This window comes from Apium graveolens, chromosome 8 (genome assembly GCF_009905375.1).
Source record: "Apium graveolens cultivar Ventura chromosome 8, ASM990537v1, whole genome shotgun sequence".
NCBI classification, from domain to species: Eukaryota; Viridiplantae; Streptophyta; class Magnoliopsida; order Apiales; family Apiaceae; genus Apium; species Apium graveolens.
This window is the reverse complement of record NC_133654.1, coordinates 237,364,548-237,376,917: the sequence shown is the minus strand read 5'-3', so window position 1 is coordinate 237,376,917 and position 12,370 is coordinate 237,364,548. Positions and strand designations below refer to the sequence as shown.

Sequence of the window (12,370 nt, the reverse complement as noted above, 5' to 3'; positions counted from 1 at the left end):
GGTTGAATTAACTATATGAGACAAACATGGGATTCTAACTTCATTAAATACTTCATTCAAAGTCATTGTTCTCAATCTTAGCATACAATGGTGATGGCAACTAATCAGATAACACGAAACTAGTAAACGCCAATTGTCGTTGTACGAATAACCTACTACCAGACATCCACAAAAGAGATAGAAGCTGAATAGACACCAATTATGTTGAGACCCTATATATCTATAGAATTTGACAACATAAAGGTTTAATGCGCAAGTTATCAATCGTTATTAGATAGGGCAAGTAAGATGGTTAAAATTACCTACGAATCATGCATAACAATTATACATGAACCTATGCTATCATGACAAGTTCTAAACCTCTGTATTCATTGTCGCTTCAATAGAGATTAACACGCTATCTTATATGTTAGCTATGCGCATAAGACGAATAAGCACAACCAATAATAGGATATCAATCAATCACCACACACCAAGATATTGAAACAAATTAACTATTGAAATCTATAAGTAAATCCGTTATAACCCCACGATAACGATTAGTTCATAACCAAACTCATCGTCACCATAGGTTCCAATCAAAGAATGATAATAAACAATATAAGAGTACTAGGGTTCAAAGACAAATCGAAAACAAGCATCCAAAGTATCAACTATATTGAAGAATACAAAAGTCTTCTTCTCCGTAGCCGTCTTGTGCTCTCTAGGTCTTCGTATTGCTCTCTCTGGTCTCCTTGTTATAAAAAACGTCTTTTAGGAGTCTTTTTACACCATCCCAACAGGTTAGGAGTCCCGCAAATCCGTCTTAGAAGCCGCCCTGTGTTTCTGTTGAATGAGCGCGGCCGCTCCCAAGAATAGCGCGACCGCTCTGACCTTCTGGAATTTCCTGATTTTTCTTGTTTCTTCTGTATCTTGAGTTCCGTCTGTCAGAATTTGATGATCCAATAGTCCACGCGAAGCTATCGAGATGCTCTTCAACGTGAGAATGGTCTTGGATTCATATTCTGACCTCCTTCCAGAATATTTCCTTGAAAAGCTCATTTATTCATCCAACTAATGCATGTAATGCAGAAACACAAAAATACATCAAAAATACCAATAACTTGAGTCCAAAATACCAACTTAAGCCTGTAATGAAGCGTTCCAAGTAGATATAAAATCCACTTATCACACCCCCAAACTTGAATTGATGCTTGACCTCAAGCATAAACAGACTCAAAACTATAAAACAAACCTAATGTATGAATGCAACTACGTGAATGCAACTAAATGATAATGCCATCGATCCCCTCAGAATAACCATAACCAAATGAATAAGCCAACACCTCTAAGAATGCAACAAATTAAAAAAGAGTTCGAATAAACCCTACAAACCAATTCACAAACCGAAAACGTGCTTGTGTGCAACGCTATATACTCTCGATACTAGATCAATAACCATACTTATCTTATCATCAAAACAATCACAAGTTTATAAATAGAATAGATGTTAAACACAAAATGACTCACAACACCTCCTTCCTACTAGAGTTATACAAGGATTCACGCTTTTATTGAACACATAAAAAAGATGCTTATTTGACCGTGCAATGAATGAAGTCCCAAAAGACTTATACAATAATACCCATGTAGCAAACGTTAGGTTAGCGGATCCCAGACTATCAAAGTATTAAAGAGCCCACCCTTTAACAATTATGCAAAAATACATACTATATTTTCTTTTCTTTTCTTTTTTCCTTTTCTTTTTTCTTTTTTTTCAATTTCTGAGTGAGTGTGTTTCGCTCCATCTCATTCAACTCTAGACTACTCATAAAAATATGAGCCGACTACTAGCCATTTGACGCCTAACCTTATTCACAACTAGCAATGAAATCCAAGTTTTTCTCCAGTTTAAAAATTCAGTGTTCTTTTTCCATTAAGAGAATACCAAATATTCTAAATATAACCAAGTGATTAAATCTCAACAAATAAACAACTATGATCATGATCTAGATCAAAAGCAATCCTATAAGACTTGTGAAAAAAATTTCTGGACATGCAAATCAATTCATTTAGACTTAAACAACCCTCTATTCGTCATCACTATACTCAAATCAACATCAACCAATCAATCAGAAATAGCTCGTAAAATTTTTTTTAGGGCATGCAAATCAATTCATTAAGACTTAAACAACCCTCTATTCATCATCACTACACTCAAATCAACATCAACCAATCAATCAGAAATAGCTCAACCTAAGGGATCATGCTATATGCATACACATGCAACTATATGAACTCACATAAAAACAAAAATAAAATGTCCTATATGAACAATCATGCAAAAATATGAATGAAATACAACTAAACATGCAACATGAATCTATATGAATCTATATATACATACACACACACACATTCTTACATTATGACCCTCAAACTTAAAATTTTCAATGTCCTCATTGAAGGTAATAATAAGGATTTTAGGCATACCTAGTTAGCGGGAGGATCACCCTCTCCGGGCAGAGGATCAGGTGGCCAATCAACCTCGACACCAGTGTCTCGGAAAACAGTACCACAAGCGTGTGTCAAATCTTCAACAAAATGTTGGTGGATGTCATGCATGGCCTCAATACACCGAATCCACCTTCTATACTGCGCATCACCAAAACCAAACCTATCAACTGTATGTGGTGCACGAGAGGGACCATCTGTAAGCACAGGAGGAACTGGCCGGTCACCCTTGAGATTTTCATAGATATATTCCAACCCTTTGTCAGGGGGTGCACCTAAAAATGCATAACTCAAGTGATCTGGTAGTGGGTTGAGCTCAAGTGTGGGAGCTTCTTCAATAGACGGCTCGAGACGCTCCTGAAAAATTTCCAGCTCTGCTAACCCCAGATCTTCAAATGGCATATCCAACTTCCTCTTCCATGGAGGTGCATTCAAAACCCGCAGTTGCTCTGCTCCTTCTTCATCTTCTATAATTGATTCCCCTATTAAGGATCTCTCTAAAGTATCTGAGTTTGGCAATTGCTCAAGCTCTGAATTCACGTCAGAGTCGACCCGCTTTATTTTAAAGCACTGCTCTTTATCTGTGGGTAACTTTATTGCCTTGAACACATTAAAAGTGACCTTCTGATCATGAACCTTCATCGTAAGCTCTCCTTTTTGCACATCGATCATAGTTCGGCCTGTAGCCAAGAATGGTCTTCCCAAGATGATGGGAATCTTCTTATCTTCCTCAAAATCCAGAATTACAAAATCAGCAGGGAAGATGAGTTTGTCCACCTTGACCAAGACATCCTCCACTATACCTCGTGGATAAGTGATGGTCTGATCGGCCAACTGCAAAGACATGTTCACATGTTTTGGATCAGGTAAACCAAGTTTCTTGAAGACAGATAAGAGCATCAGATTGATGCTAGCTCCCAAGTCACACAAACACTTGTCGAAGGACAGATTACCAATGGTGCAAGGTATCATGAAGCTTCCTGGATATTTAAGCTTAGGAGATAGTTTATGTTGCAGCACAATACTACACTCTTCCGTTAGAGCAACGGTTTCCAACTTCTCAAGTTTTAGCTTCCGAGATAGAATACCCTTCATGAACTTAACATAGCTTGGCATCTGTTCTAGAGCTTTAGCAAAAGGTATGTTGATATGCAGCTTCTTGAAAACTTCCAAAAACTTGGCAAATTGCTTGTTGAGCTTATGCTTTTGAAGCCTTTTAGGAAATGGCGGAGGTGGGTAAACCTGGTTATCCCCTGTATTACCCTCATGAGGATTGTTTTCAACAGCTTTTTTCTTCGGTTCCACCTCGGCATCCTTCTGCACCATTTTTCAGCTATAATTTCATTTTCTGGATTTGGCAAAGGTGCAGATGCACCTGCATTCTGGACAGAATTTTCAGACTCTTCGTCTTGCTAAAATTAGGGGCTTGCGACCTTTCCGGACCTCAAGGTGATAGCGTTCACCTGTTCGTTAACTTCCCTTTTGCTTAGATTGGCTTCTGTATCACTAGGAAGCGTTCCTAATGGTCGATTCAATAAGGCGTTAGCAATTTTCCCTATTTGATTCTCCAGAGTCTTGATAGAAATAGCCTGGCTTTGGCATATAAGAGCCTGGTGTTTGCACATAAGTCTCAACTCCTCCAGTTCAGATTTTTCATTCAAAGATAGCCCTGCACCTCCATGAGTTTGTTGTTGAAATTGGAGTTGTTGTCTTAGTGCAAATTATTGCTGAAAACCAGGAGGATTGAATTGCTTATTTCCAAACTGCTGGAACGGCCGTTGCATCGCATTCTGATTGTTGCTCCAGCTGAAGTTAGGATGATTCCAGTTGTCAGGATGATAAGTGTCTGGCATTGGTTGCTGCAATCTCTGAAAGTTGCTCACAAACTGAGCTGATTCACTAGATATAGTGCATTGCTTCGTCGCATGTGAACTTACACAAAGCTCACAAACACTTGTCCTTTAATGAACTCCATAGTTAGCCAGAGAATCGATCTTCATAGACAATGCCTTTAGCTGAGCAGTGATAGCCGTAACTGTATCCACTTTAAGAACTCCTGCTACCTTGTCCTGGGCAATCTCTGGGTTGGATACTGATATTCATTCTCAGCCATCATCTCAATTAGAGCATAAGCTCTCTCATAGCTCTTTGCCCATAATGCTCTACCTGATGCTGTATCGAGCATGGGTCTAGACTGTGCTCCCAAACCATTATAAAAGCAATTGATGATCATCCAATCAGGAATTCCATGATGAGGACACATCCTAAGCATCTCCTTGTAGCGCTCCCAAGTTCACATAGAATTTCTCCCGATTGCTGCATAAATTGAGTAAGAGCATTCCTGAGTGTAGTTGTCTTTGCCATTGGAAAGAATTTAGTAAGAAACTTCTGAGCAAGATCATCCCAAGTAGTGATAGAACCAACTGGTAGAGAGTATAACCAGCTCTTAGCTTTATCCCTCAGAGAGAATGAGAACAGTCTCAATTTCACCGCATCCTCATACACACCATTGAACCTGAAGGTGTGGCAAATCTCTATAAAATCAATGATGTGCATATTGGGATTTTCCGTTGGAGAACCCCCAAACTGAACTGAGTTCTGTACCATCTGAATTATGCCAAGCTTGATCTCAAAATTATTAGCTGCGATAGCTGGCCTGACAATGCTAGATTGAATGTCATTGATCTTTGGTTGAGAAAAATCCATCAACGCTTTCAGATTTTCTGTTGGTTCTCCCATTGCAATAAAAACTAGAGTACCTGAAACACACGACTAAGTAACTACTAAGTAAAAAATCCGAGTTAGTGAACTTTAACGACCACTGATGTCAAGCACATAAACTAAAAATTAACACCGAGTCACCGGCAGCGGCGCCAAAAACTTGTTAGGGCGAAAACACACGCTAAAATTACACGCAAGTATACACGTTCGCAAGTAATATAGAATACTTTCTAGTTCATTCCCACATAGACTCTTTTTGGTTAAATTAAGATTATGTACCTATGCAACAATGGTATGGCTATCGCTCAATGCTAAGATAATAACAAATTGAGTTTTGATTTAACTTGGAGATTATACTAATTAATATTAACTAAAAGAATTACGGTTGAATTAACTATACGAGACAAACATGGGATTCTAACTTCATTAAATACTTCATTCAAAGTCATTGTTCTCAACCTTAGCATGCAATGGTGATGACAACTAATCAGATAACACGAAATTAGTAAACGACAATTGTCATTGTACGAATAACCTACTACCAGACATCCACAAAAGAGATTGAAGCTGAATAGACACCAATTATGTTGAGACCCTATATGTCTAGAATTTGACAACATAAAGATTTAATGTGCAAGTTATCTATCATAATTACATAAGACAAGTAAGATGATTAAAATTACCTACGAATCATGCATAATAATTATACATGAACCTATGCTAGCATGGCAAGTTCTAAACCTATATATTCATTGTCGCTTCAATAGAGATTAACACGATATCTTATATGTTAGCTACGCACATAAGACGAATAAGCACAATCAATACTATGATATCAATCAATCACCACACACCAAGATATTGAAACAAATTAACTATTGAAATCCATAAGTAAATTCGTTATAACCCCACGATAATGATTAGTTCATAACTGAACTCATCGTCACCATGGATTCTAATGAAAGCATGATAATAAACAATATAAGAGTACTAGGGTTCAAAGATAAATTAAAAACAAGCATCCAAAGTATCAACTATATTGAAGAATAAAAAAGTCTTCTTCTCCGTAGCCGCCTTGTGCTCTCTAGGTCTTCGTATTGCTCTCCCTGGTCTCCTTGTTATGAAAAACGTCTTTTAAGAGTCTTTTTACACCAACCCAACAGGTCAGGAGTCCAGCAAATCAGTCTTAGAATAGAATCAGGATTCTGAAAAATCAACCTAGCGCGGCCGCCCTGAAACCCCGCGCGGCCGCCCTATGTTTCTATTGAATGAGCGCGGCCGCTCCCAAGAGTAGCGCGGCCGCCCTGACCTTCTGGAATTTCCTGATTTTTCTTGTTTCTTCTGAATCTTGAGTTCCGTCTGTCAGAATTTGATGATCCAACAGTCCACGCGAAGTTATCGAGATGCTCTTCAATGTGAAAATGGTCTTGGCTTCAGATTCTGACCTCCTTCCAGAATATTTCCTTGAAAAGCTCATTTATTCATCCAACTAATGCATGTAATGCAGAGACACAAAAACACATAAAAATACCAATAACTTGAGTCCAAAACACCAACTTAAGCCTGTAATGAAGCGTTCCAAGTAGATATAAAATCCACTTATCATCATGCACTATTTATCATCTCCTTCAATAATTTATTTATCTACGATAAACTTAATGAAATGACATTAGTGATTTAATATACCTTATTTTAGATATAAGGAAGCCTATGGATTAATTTGGAGATTTTTCCATGATCCTAGCTTGAGTTCTTGAATTAATCTTCTTCCATTTATATAAGATTGTCGAATGGAGCTTCCAGGGAGGGGTGGGAGAGAGAGAGAGAGAGAAATAGATTTTGCTTGGCTTGCTTGTTAAGTTGGTTGATTTTTGATGTATTTAGATGTATGTGTATTTTAAGAAGCGCAATTTCAGAGGGTAGAGCTAGCTTAGTACACTCCTTAGTCTTAATTCTTCATCATGAAGTACTTAAATCCCTAATTTAAGAAACCATATCTCTAACAAGGCTCTAACTTTGATCATCCAATTTGGTTTGATTGTACTAGTTTGGTTTTCATGGCTCTTGCATGGAAGTTGCATAGCTTTGTTTGTTTATTTGTTCACTTACGTAAATACTTAGTCGTTTCGTTGGAATCATTAACAATCCTCGTAAGTGGTTCATGGTGTAGATCTCTCTATTTTATCCTAATCTTTTTTCTAATACTTGAACTTGGGTGTATTCATAGGATTTCAAAACTTTGGTCCTATAGCATTTCTCGTATTTTTCGATAGATCGTAAAATAAGATCATTTGAAATATTAGTTTTGTTCGAAAACTAACGACTTTTACATGCACTCTTTGTTACATATAATCATAATATCAACTCGAAAGTATATACTTGCATATACTGCGGTCGCAAAAGTTTTTTATTGATCGTCAAAATTTCTATTCATTTAACATTTTATAATGTCTCGAAAATTCGGGTTATTACATAGGTCCTCTGTGGTTTTCAGTGATTAATTTCTGATTTTTGTAGGATTTTGTTGAAACTGTTCTTTTTTCCTCTCTCATTATCGATTCACTTTTCTGTATAAAGTTTTGTTTGAGTAATTTTTGTATTTTCAATATTGTGTATCTCTACCTAGTTACGACTCTATTAGATTTTTATGAAACTTTTAGTGATTAATTTTGATTTCTGTAGGATTTTATTAAATGTTCGTGAAAATTTCCGATTATTTTGTCATAGTTTGATACGATTATGAGAAAAGCTCTTTTAGATTGCATACTATTGTGTGTATGTATGTAGGATAATACTGAGAAAATTGTTGATCCCCCAAGGTGTGGAGCCTTTCGTAAGACGACATGCTCAGCTAAATGTGACTAGAAGGAATTCATCTCGAAAATAAGGGCCATGGAGGCTGATGTAATCTTCACTATTTTTAAAAAGTCTGCGGTTTGCAAGATGTTGAAGGCCTGTGGCTCTAAGGATGATGTGGCTCTAAACCGCGTTGACAACTTGTTTAATATTGTCTACATCTTAATGAAAAAAATCTTGCAAATAATTTTCTAAAGGACCACCTTGTTAGAAATGTAGTCGAAGAGGCCGAATATGCTTGAGGTATCATAAGATGTTTTAAAATTAACCTTTAAAGCTTGACCTTAATCATATATATTATAATAGCCTAAATGTTTTATGCTTTCTTCAACAAAATGTCACCAACCATAACTATTTACAATTTTCAAAGCTGAAATTCTGGAAAGATGGAATTGCTTAGTGGCTAGATCTGAATTGCTTGGAGCATAGTGATAGATCACTTGACGCATAGTTGATTTTTTCATAACACCCTTTAGTGGTTTATTGTGCCAAGATAGATTGGATCACAAATTAGAGTCTATTAAGATGAATTATTAAACTAATATTTCACATAAAAATGTTATATCTGGTGCTAAATATGTGACCAAATATAGATGTTACAATCAATTTTCTTATTTTCATTATAATTAGTTGTCGTTAAATTCTTCATATATTACTCCATCTCCCTCATTTTATTTGTCATATTTTGACTAATACAAGGTAAATAATGATTATTAATTTCAAAATTATGAGTTTTTACAATATATATTTAATATATTGTGAATAAAATTTTATCAACTTTTCTTATAATGCATTCACATAGTGATGATAAATTGTATAATTACATGTTCAGTTGTTACTTACTAGGAACAGAAAGTTTATAAGATTATTTATTTGATTGTTCATTGTTAGGAATCAAGATTAAATCTTGATGATAAATAAATTACATTACATAATTATGTTTAAGGCAATTTGTAACCTACTATGACTAACCATCCTAAGGGATAGTCATTAAATGAGTAGCCCATCAATTTATAAGGTTTATGTAGCATTTTCTATGACACTCATGTAAACAGATAGCAATGCAGTTATTCATTCAGAAGTCATGTTGACTCAATGGATAATCTAGAATAGGGTGGCTAAGTGTAAATATTTGATGCCATGGAATTCGGATCAAGTGAAGTGAGTCTTTAACTGCTGAAAGAGGAAATAACATCCACTACTATCGAGATGTTCCCATCAACTACTAAGCATGTAACTATCAATGACTAGGAAAATTCGCAGCAATAAACTTTCAATGGCTAAGAAATTTTTTTAGCTAATGATTATCAATGGATAAAAATATATACATCTATTAATATTGACGTGACAATGGTCAAAACCCAAAATTGTCATGGCATATGGGTTGATAGGAATCTCATAAAAGAAAATGAGAAGCCAAGACAAACTTTGCATGTGATCTTGGATGCTGAAGAAGAAGAAACATTCCATTATCATACAAGACAAATTGGAGGGATATTCAAAACAATATATCAGGATACAATACAGCCTCATTTGTCAAGCGTCACGAGAAAAAGAATAAAGAAGCAACTTTGCTGGACCTCGAATATTGTGTTATGCATTGTCTAGCAAGCATTGAAAATTGGTGATATACAAACCAAGTAGAAGCATATGTTTCATTCAAGAAATAGGTTTGACATTCTCAGAGAGCTTTATAGAGAAATATCTTCCTCTGAGTAAAACACTGTAAACTGCAACTGTGAGATTATATTTGTAATTATAATAGATTATTTCTTCAAATCAACCTCAGGTGGAAAGTCAAAAAATAAACCAATGGGAAATTTAAAAACATCTGTGTTCATGTTTCATCTCCGAAATACGAATTAAATTGAAAAAAATTAGTTTGTATTCAACCCCCTTCTACAAATTAACCTAAGTTAATTGTTAGTCAATAACAATTGGTATCAAAGCAAACCTTGAACAAATAGAAGGTTTAAAGATCTTAAAGCTGATTCAGTTAATCGTGGTGAAGAAGGAGGTAGAAAGCCAGACTCCAGACCTAAACAAACATGTCTTTTATGACAAAGGATAATGACTTAGAGCTATCCTCAAGGAGCAGCCAAAGAAGAGAAATTCTAAGGAGGCAATTAAATCCAAAACAGTAATTAATTGCCAAATGAAAGATATTTAAGGATGCAGCAAGCAAGCTCAGGGGTTTTAAGAGTGTTGAACCATTCTGTGTAGATGCTTGCAAAAGGGAGAAAAAGAATCATGAACAAGAGTTTTTATCTGATGACTTCTCCTCAACAAATAATATTTATACTCTAAAGAAAGAAAAATCAAGATATAAAGATTACATGTTAAGATAAAGTATCATCACTTGCAAACTGGACATGTTGGATAAAACCAGTGAACCACTAAGCAAGAACTCTGTAAAAAGAGAAAGTAGCAAAACCCAACAGAGTAACATAGGTTATTGGTCCGGTAGAAAACTGAAGGACAAATTAAAACCTTGGATGGAAATCAAAAGAAAGAATTAAAATAATTTCAAAGCAGGGATTATCAAGCACAGTCTCTACATTCCTGACAAATGTGCCTCAAGGAAAGCATGTGTCAGTTGTGATATTGTTAATCGCTTATCTACTAATTATAGAACTATATCTATGACTGCCACGTCTGAATCTTCTATACCTATGAATGTCTTGTCAATTATTCCAAGAGAGTTTAGACAAAACTATAGTAACATGTCAATCCAGCCTAATTCCTACTATTATGCATCTAGTGTCCCGGGGAATAAGCGAGGTATTAACAACATGTTTACATCCTCTTCCAGAAAGAGGCACTTCAAATTTTCTAAATTTGACTCAGGATCTAACACCATTACTCAAATACCATCACCCATAGTTAAAGTGGATCTTAATTCTGATAAATCTAGGGATTCAGATGATCATTAAGCAAAGTAGGTACATGACAAGATAGAACCCAAGAAAATTTGGGTAACTAAATCAGGATGAATTGGTTTTGATGTGTGCAGGGAAAACAGAGAAATATCTGACATATTGACAATGGCTATTCATGTCACATTACTAAAGATTCATCCATGCTCACTAAGTTTGAAGAGAAAGCTGGCCGAAGTATTACCTTTCGAGATGACAACAAAGGTCACACTGTGGGATATGGTTTGATTTCAGTTGGAAATGTCATCATAGATAATGTAGCACTAGTGGGAGGACTCAAGCACAACTTGGTGAGTGTCAGCCAACTATGTGATAATGGCTCCAAAGACAATTTTTGATAAAGAAGCCCGTGTTGTCATTAAAAAAATGATAACAAGATTCTTTTATCTGAAAATAGAAAATGGAATGTGTATATAGCTGATTTCACCTTAACAGATGCTGAATCAATGATTTGTCTACTCAGCAAGATAAATACGGATAAAAAATGGCTAGAATACAAGAAGTTGTCTCACTTGAATCTTTCGATCAAGAAAAATTCTATAAGGAGAATTATCATAATTGGAAGTGTCCAAGAATGGTCCTCGTGATACTTATCAATCTGATAAGAATAAGATGATCATTTACAAGAAGAAGAAGACAAAGTCACTAATTGACAACCCCCTGCATTCTCTAAATGAGAATTCTTCTGGATTATATCATGTTTTGCAACAGAAGATATTTCATTTTACGATCACTAAAGATATCTCAAAATTCACTTGGAAATACTTCTGGCTTTCAAAAATTGAAGCTATGGAAATCATCATCAGTCACACCAAGGGATTCTATGCAAGGAAAGAATTAACTCATGAGCTCTCTGCTTCAAGGACTCCAATTCAAAATAGACCAGCTAAATGGAACAAAGGACTACTTGGAGATGCAGGAAGAGCAATACTTGGAGAATCAAAAGCATATACAGATATCTGGAATGAAGCCAACTATTATAAAGGCTCTACTCATAATGTCTTATTGATCAATCAAGTATCTGAAGAAAAAAACAGGAAATTTCTTCATGAATTTGGCGGCAGATGCCTCTTTCTAGCTCAAAGAAAAATCATTGTCAAGCTTGAGCTAAAACAGTAAGAAGAATTTCAGTTACATGCTCAAGGAACTACATGGTCTACAATCAGGAAGTCAAAAGGGATGTTATTGAGTTAATCCATAGTGCACCTGATGAGAAGAAGACTCGAGAATTAAAAGATCAGATTGTTGAATATGGTGTCAAAAAAATGATGAAAAGTATAATTGGCAAAGTGATGGTTGTAATGTTTTCAGAGAATTCAGCATGTCAACTGCTAAATCAAAGTATGTGGAAATAGCAGTTGAAC

General features: G+C 35.7%; 1 non-coding gene across 1 annotated transcript; it reads left to right on the top strand.

Moving 5' to 3' along the window:
- The first annotated feature begins 4,736 nt into the window (after positions 1 to 4,736).
- LOC141682293 (small nucleolar RNA R71) lies at positions 4,737 to 4,842 on the top strand. Its single transcript, XR_012559694.1, has one exon. It is a non-coding gene; the product is annotated as a small nucleolar RNA R71 (small nucleolar RNA).
- Positions 4,843 to 12,370: the final 7,528 nt, after the last annotated feature.